General features: G+C 36.0%; 2 long non-coding RNA genes across 2 annotated transcripts; one reads left to right on the forward strand and one right to left on the reverse strand.

Moving 5' to 3' along the window:
* Positions 1-422: 422 nt before the first annotated feature.
* On the forward strand, positions 423-3,018 carry LOC119630121 (uncharacterized). The gene is made up of 2 exons (XR_005245923.2): positions 423-1,059; positions 1,262-3,018. It is a non-coding gene; the product is annotated as an uncharacterized LOC119630121 (long non-coding RNA).
* On the reverse strand, positions 2,664-4,262 carry LOC119630120 (uncharacterized). The gene is made up of 3 exons (XR_009976016.1): positions 4,140-4,262; positions 3,403-4,061; positions 2,664-3,319 (listed from the first exon to the last, which is right to left on the reverse strand). It is a non-coding gene; the product is annotated as an uncharacterized LOC119630120 (long non-coding RNA).
* Positions 4,263-8,593: the final 4,331 nt, after the last annotated feature.

The following is an 8,593-nucleotide window of genomic DNA, read 5'->3' on the forward strand; positions in this document are numbered from 1 at the left end:
CGTGGAGAATGAGATGAGGACTGCCAACGTGACCTGGAGTGATGTCAAGGAGCAAGCGCAAGACAGGGTAAAGTGGAGACAACTTGTGAGGGCCCTATGTACCAGCTGGGTACCCTAGGACTACAACAACAATTTAAATGACATTACACGTTTTAATAAATTCTTCAGTTTTCACAAGTGGCAGGCTACATTTATTATTAAATCCGTAGCTTATTGTATTCATTATCTTTATCTTAATAGAAAATTAATCACTGGTTAGCACAATAATCAGCTGTAAACCACAATTACCTTAATCGTTCGTCGTGAGTGACTGACCACAGAAACTGTAATGTATCCGAATTGTCAGAAATGATAGATTCAAAACATTAGAGATTAAGCCGTAAATATAGTTATAAAAAGGGTTCTTAAAGAATTCAAATACGGATCAGCCGTGCGATTCTGTAAGCGTTGTTTAACAAACTCGCACGTGAATTTGGTGTGAGTTTTCAAATTGGCATTCTGTAAATTTCATTGTAGTGCCGAATCTACACTAGCGCCCCTCGCGGGTGAATTGAACTAGCAAGCGTGAGTTTTTTTTACTAAAATGTATGAGTTGACGTTTGAAACGGCATTCTGTAGTGTAAATCACGTCGAATTTCGGCAAGAACTTCGCATCGCAAAATCATTTTATTTGTCAAATCAAAAGTTAGTGTTTTATGTGTTTGTTGTGAGTGAGAATATACGAAAACGTTATAAACCGCTGTTAATTATTAAAAAAATACTATTAATTAATAAAATTGCACTTTTAAATAACTTTATTCTTCATCGATATTTTGTGGAGCGTATGTTTTTATTAAAAACATTGTTGAAAGAGGCTGACGCTACGGATCAGCGTGAAATGCGTCGACAAGCCTACGAAATTCACAATTTATCACTTTTAACTTGAGATGACGACCATGTAAAAGTATAAAGAAAGTGTATAGATTGTCGAAGGATCATATGAACCAGTTAGGGTGTGAATTACACCCTTTGATGAAGACCACTAAAAGCCATTGAAAAGGACTTTCAACTCTTCTAAAGGTAGGTATTCCACGTGGTAAGATTGTGTCTTTATGTACAAAATAGGTACTTTATAACATATTATTAAAGTTTGCCCATTTGTTTATATCCAACTCTCCCATTGTAAAACAATACCACTAAACTAATCTACCAAAAATATCTTGAAAGAATACAAATTAGATTCTCTAATAACTATGTGTATTGTTTAATGATTATTTCTTAGTTTCAGTTATTGTGCACCTTGTTATTTTTGGCCAATTGAAGTTACCAAAAAAATCATAAAAGAAAATATAAGAACACATTTGTCCCAGACATCCCAATGTATATCTGAGGTTGTGGAGGCTCTGAACAACCCAGCAACTATATATAAATATTTAAGATTCCCACAGAATGCTCAAGAATGGCAAAAATTGAAGGAAAAGCAAAGAAAAAAGAATAAGGTGGTTTAAGCTAAATAGGAACAGATGGCGGTGCACTATAAAAAACAAACTGTTTCAAGGCCATGACCACGACCCTCAGTAATGAGGAAACCGATGCAAGGAGGAGGAGGAGAGGTTTAAGCTAAATAAAAAAATGTTTTCTTCATAAAAAATTACCAATATTAATGTAATGCTAAATATTGCAGTTTTTTATGAAAAATTTAGAATCCTTTGGGTTATTGGGTGTATTGATGGGAATTTGGTGGCCTTAAAAAGATCTGCTACCAATAAAAAATGGATTTACTGTCGCAAAGAATATCATGCAAGAAATGTACAATTTGTAAAGCTATTAATATTTTTCGAAATTCTGATATGTAATCCATAAACGAAATGTGTATTAAGAACCTATGTATTCAGATTGTATTCATTTCAGTTAAATTGTAATTGTGTATATTGCTATAAGCTATTGTGAAATATAGTATTTATCTTAAATAAACTTTATTCAGTTATAATCAAAACAAAATAAAATCTACTAGATTAGTCAATGACAGCAAGTAATGACCATTATAATTATTTAACATCTTTTTGGGCTTTCTGTATATTGTCAACGTTCCAACCTTATGACACCTTTTGCTATATTTTTTTTCATTGCTTAGATCGGTGGACGAGCTCCCAGCCCACCTGGTGTTAAATGGTTATTGGAGCCCATAGACATCTACAACGTAAATGCGCCACCCACCTTGAGATATAAATTCTAAGGTCTCAGTATAGTTACAACAGCTGCCACACCCTTCAAACCGAAACGCATTACTGCTTCACGGCAGAAATAGGCGATAACGCTATGTTATGCTAGCTAATACCTGCTAATAATAGCTAGCTATTGCTAATATGGAGGAAGATACTCCTGAAGCTTTGTAGCACCGCCTTCATTCCACTGCCCGTAACTCAGTATAAAGAACAATAGGTATGTTAAAGAGTAGATTCAGGTGTTTGCTAATCTATAGGGTGCCAATTTACCACCCTGATAAGATAGCAAAAATAGTTGTTGCGTGTTGTGTTTTGCACAACATTGCAATTGTGCAGAGCTGCCAGTTCCCATGATTTCAGATGATGAGATTACATGTACATTATGGTGGTCATGTTGAATTACTTTGTAAAATTTTACTAATTAGCTAACTTATAGTGTGAAGTAACTTCAAATATAAATTAATGATTTATAAAAATAGTTTTATTATAGTTTTATTCAATAGTTATATACAATAATTGAAATTTGTTTGCATCAGTAACTTATGTGGAAATACAGGTTTAAAATTGCTAGCTGCATGTGCTAATTCCACCAACAGTTCATCCTTCTTGCAGATTGTCGACTATTCATTCCCCCATGGTTGTAAGTTTCATTAAGTTATATATGGTACTGTGTTCAAAAATGCTTTGGACGACACACATATGAACACCCTGAATCTTCACCTGCAGTTCCTCTATCCACAAAATTCTATCAGTAATTTGAGTACACTCTGCTTTTCATTGTAAAAGTGGTGAAATAGCAGGTCAGGTGTTGAGGTGCTGAAAAAAATAATAAATTTATTTAAAAACAAGGTTAGGTAAAATACAATGTTTACAATACATGCAACAAAATGTTTTTATTTACAAGTAACAGCATTATACACAAATCAATGTCCCTAATATGGTGGTTCAATGAATAGGTACTTTGACCTGAATAAACACATATCAACCCAATCTCTTGACTAACATGTGAGACCTACTGTGGCTGGAGCTACTAGTAGTAGCATCACAATAAGTAGAAGTCACTTGCATTTAGTTAGAGGATGATGACTGCAAAATAGGTGATTCTTGATGCAATGCTAAAAAGGCAATAAATATTAATTTTTAAAATGCAAGTTTTGTTTAGGTATTTATTTCAGATAATTAGGCATAACATACATACCTGTATGTTTGCGATTGTTCCAATACTGATACATTTTCCGAGTAGGCTATAAATTCTCCTTACAATATTCTGTTGATGTGGATTAGTATTTTCAATCTGTTGTAGTTCCTTAAATATAATAAAATAGGTTATGCCTAAATTTTGTTCATTTATTTTAAACTGAGTATGCAGCCTTTAGCCAACATAATGTCAGTTTAGTCAATACTCTGGCACTGCCTGCCACCCCTGTACCAGTATGCACACCCTTTACCATAGATACAGTCACCTCTGCATCAATAAATACATTCCAACAACATCAATCTAACTTGCAATACCTAAATTGTTAATGATTTGATGTATTTAATTCAAAATAATTTTTTTGTTGGTGAATTTGAGATACAAATAAATTACCTTCATGCCCTGTTAAAATAGAACATCAATAAAAACGTTGTAGATAGATATATCATACATAAATATATGTTAACATGTCCTAAATATCTCACCGGGAATGGATCTTAACTGACAAGAGAATTTAGTTCCTATATTTTTTTAATATCCTTGTTCTCTTATTGAACATGTTGAGATTCGATTAATCCTTTTGTTTCGCTAGCTTTTAACCCAAAACGTTTATCAATGCCTCTATTTGCGCCAATATCGGATGAGAAGAACGCTCTTTAAATCTGTTGGTAATATATTTAAATTTTACATTAAAAACGAATGGATGAAACATTAATAGCCTCAAATTAACTTTTACTTACCTCATAATTTTTATTTAACGTTAAATTCACTCACAAAGTAACAACAAATCTTGAAAAAGCAAAATAAAAACTTCCGACCGCTCGAAATTGTTTTGAAAACAATTAAAATTATGTTTTTTAATTCTGGTATTCGCCAGTGCACGCAAAGGAACTTAGCGTACAGCCAGAAATTACAATTAATTTCATAAATATATGACTTTTAATTTTCTTTTTAGTTATATTAGATGTGGTTTAGACACCAAAGCTTAAATTCATAGTATTTTCTTACAGAATGCTTCTAAATACAAAGAAAAACTGAAACCGGTAAGCTTCGATTTACATTTGCGTGTATACGGCTATCCCTAGTAGTATTGTAAACAAACTTCGTTGTCACTTCACTTCGCTCGAGGCAGGGTAATTAAGATTAGTGTTTACAGAATGCCAAATCAAGGTCATTCCATTGCGAATGCGAAGTGATGGAGAATTTCGTAGTGAGATGCGAGTTCTTGTTTGAATTTTAGAGAATCGCACGGCAGGAATATCTAATGAATATAACACAAACACTAACCGTAGGAAATGTAAGCTTCTGGGCCGCGTATTATTAATGATCATGAAGAAATATTATAGAGCAAAACACTATTATACATTTAATTTTCAATGTTTTATCGTTAAGGAGATTGACTATTGACTATTGATTAACAGTGTTGAGTATTTTTGTTTAAGAATGAAGCATAGTACAAATTACATATATTGCTGGACTCTTTATAGTTATCTTGTATTCATCACAATTCCTGATGTTTTACATTGGTGTTTAAAGCACAGCAATGACTACGATACCTGAGAGGGTGTAATATAGTAATATCTCTTACATATCTGCAAGAAACATCCAGTTCCAAGTCTCCGGATTTTTGAGAATCAATTTTTCACAGATAGCACTAATTTTCTTTTGATAAATTCCTATTATAAAATAATGAATCCGAAACATTTCGTGAGAATTCCACTTGAATATTAATTACAGGTATGAATTAACAAAGGCAATAGGGTAGGCCACTGATCGCGGGTTCGCGTGACCAGTGCGCTTTCACTGCCCGCTGATACGGGAGACTATCACACCGAAACAACTAATCATCTGGGTGATCATTTTTTTAATATAAATATATCGAGCTTTTTCTTACAAGCCGTATTTTACAGTTCGTGCTTTTCTTTGCTAGACGACTCTGCGTGGCTGTAAAGCGCTCCCTTCCACCTTATTTTGTTTACTGTGTTGATATAATTATGCAATGTCTTGTTCATTTGTTTAATTATCTAATTAATTTGATGAATGGGTGATTATTGTAAAATTGAATTTATGCATTGAGTCTAACGTGAAGAACGTGATTTGAATTTAAGGGGAGTTTACGGTGTGCATCTTTCTCATTCGCAACGTTCCGTTGCTTCCGGGTTGGTTTGCAATTTTTTTTATTGCCTTTGCATGCAGGCGACCGTACGGCTCATCTGATGGTGAGTGTTTACCATCGCCCATGGACCTCAGCAATGACAGGGGCATAGCCAAGCCGCTGTCTACAGTTTAATGCTCTTTACAAGCCTCGTTTTAAGAAGGACATGTCATAGCGCTTGGGAAACACCGCGGAGGGGAGCTTATTCCAAAGCTCTAAGATCGCTGGAAATGCACTGTGGATGACCGCAGTGGCACCAGGTAGTATGGATGAACTCTACTCCGGTGGCGGGCGGTGCGATGGTAAGTGAGAAATATGCGCCGTAATTTTGTCAATATTCCCATTGTCCGTTTATAAATGAACACGTTACAATCCGGTGTAACACACGTCCACATGACCAATGATTATCTCGATATTTTTTTCAAGTAAAGTGTCCTTTGTGACAAATTAGCCAGTTTCCGTAGACTTCGGCCGTGCGACCTCAAACTTTAACAATAATAAAAATCTGTTTACAAACTTGGGTCGCGTGACCGGAATACATTTATACTTGTAAGTTGCTAATTTATTTATGTGAAACTGTATTGGTTGCTCTTGCCACAGAGAGATTTGAGTTCGGTTAAATACCACGCATAGCGCTCTTAAGTTGTGCTCACGAGTGCTCATGGAGTTCGCTCATGGACGTCAGTAAGGCTAAGGGCACAGCCAAGTCGGTATCTGCTACTATTTCTATCGCAAATCAGCTATGTCTTCTTGTATGATGGTTGCGGCAGTAGTAATACAATATAGTAGGGTAGGTACCACCACCTCGCCTATTTCTGGCGTGAAGCAGTAATGCGTTTCGGTTTGAAGGGTGGGGCAGCCGTTGTAACTATACTTGAGACCTTAGCACTTATATCTCAAGATGGGTAGCGCATTTACGTTGTAGATGTCTATAGGCTCCGGTAACCACTAAACACCAGGTGGGTTGTGAGCTCGTCCACCCATCTAAATAAATAAAAAAATCGGACATCGAACTAACATTCAAGAGCACTCATCCACATTGCGGTGTCTATGGACCTCGGTAACCACTAAATGTCAGCCGGGCCGTGAACTCGTTCACCCGTCATTACAATGACATTTAAAAAACATTGTATCACAGCACCTCATATGTGTTCGCTCACCTAGTAATCAGCGGTCATTGGAGCCTCAGGGCCTCAATGTGCACGCTCCTTATTGGAGACATGAGCGCAAATCCTTGGAAATCAAACATTGGAATAGCTAACAAACCGGAAGATATGATTACATCTCCGGAAGCTATGGGGAAACGGCCGTGGAACATACATATGTATCTTTAAAACACTCATAAAATAACGTTCAAATTATTCCAGCATCCATCTTTATCCATTTAACGTCGTGTGAGGTAAACTAAGCTAAGAGCTTACGAATTGAGACGAAATCCTTAAATAGTTCATTAAAACTGTTCAAACGAGTCATTTGTATCAAAATTACTTTAGCTTAGGGTTGACACTGCGCTAAAACTTGAATGCTGGAATATTTTGTATTTTTTTTATTGCCCTTGTAGACAGACGAGCATACAGCTCACCTGATGGTGAATGATTACCGTCGCCCATGGACTTCAGCAATGCCAGGGGCAGAGCCAAGCCGCTGCCTACCACTTGATACTCTCCACTCACAAGAGGTCCTACCACCAGTAAAGTGCTCGACGCGCAGACGGGTCTATTATCACAATATCAGACTTAGTATAATAATAATAACGTTTTCCCAATGGCGAGTACTTGCATAGGCATAACTGACAGCAAGAGCAGACTCAACCATCATTGTTCCTATAGTTGTGTCGGTACACGGTTCGGTAGCGAAAAGTTACGACCAACATCTTAAGAAACTTTCATGATCCAGCTGGGTTAGGGGCCTAATATAAAAGGCAGTTATTATTATTGTTATTACCATCGTGATTCACCTTCCACTGGATTAGTTTCCGCGAATCTCCATTCATGGTGATAAAATGTAATTTATGAGTGTTTCTGGCAGCCCTTCGGAACGGTCTTTGATCTGATTGCCTCATTAGTTAGCATATAAGCGGATGAGGACTCAGCGTCGGTGAGTGACGTTCTGTTTCATGTTTATTTTAACGTTTTTCGTCTTTTGTGCCGAAATTAGAACTCTTGTCTTTTCCTATACATTGCTGAGTTTGTTTGTTCACTGCCAGATGCCTCATACATGTTAATGTTTGTATGACTGTTAACTAGAAGAGATTAGTTGATACATTCTTAAACCTGATCCTATCAGGGATACTTAAAATAAGAAGAGAGGAAATTAGAAAGGTGGGCAAATTTAAGATACTAATAATATGGATAGATAACTGGATTGATATGTTACATATTTAACCATTACTAGTGGTCCCGCAGTAGTCGAAATTCGACTATAATTAATTGAAATTATAAGTTTGTACACTATTATGATTCTATTTTCAAAGACTATTATACTTTTATAATCACAAATTTCGCCAAGACTACACTATAGAAAAAATTAAAAATAGAAAAAATAATAAAGATAAACAATATTTAATCTATTCTCAGTTTGACAACAGACGTCAAGAACAGTTTTTTTTTTTTTTTTTATTGCCTAGACGTGTGGACGAGCTCGCAGCCCACCTGGTGTTAAGTGGTTACTGGAACCCATAGACATCTACAACGTAAATGCGCCACATACCTTGAGATATAAGTTCTAAGGTCTCAGTGTAGTTACAACGGCTGCCCCACCCTTCAAACCGAAACGCATTACTGCTTCACGGCAGAAATAGGCGGGGCGGTGGTACCCACCCGTGCGGACTCACAAGAGGTCCTACCACCAGTAATTACGCAAATTATAATTTTGCGGGTTTGATTTTTATTACACGATGTTATTCCTTCACCGTGGAAGTCAATCGTGAACATTTTTGACAATAAGTTTTATTTAATACGTTAATAAGTTAAATTAATAAGGAAGTTTGACAATAAATAAATAGTATGAATGCGTGTGTGCGTCAAATACATGGTAGTG

This window comes from Bombyx mori, chromosome 21 (genome assembly GCF_030269925.1).
Source record: "Bombyx mori chromosome 21, ASM3026992v2".
NCBI lineage: Eukaryota > Metazoa > Arthropoda > Insecta > Lepidoptera > Bombycidae > Bombyx > Bombyx mori.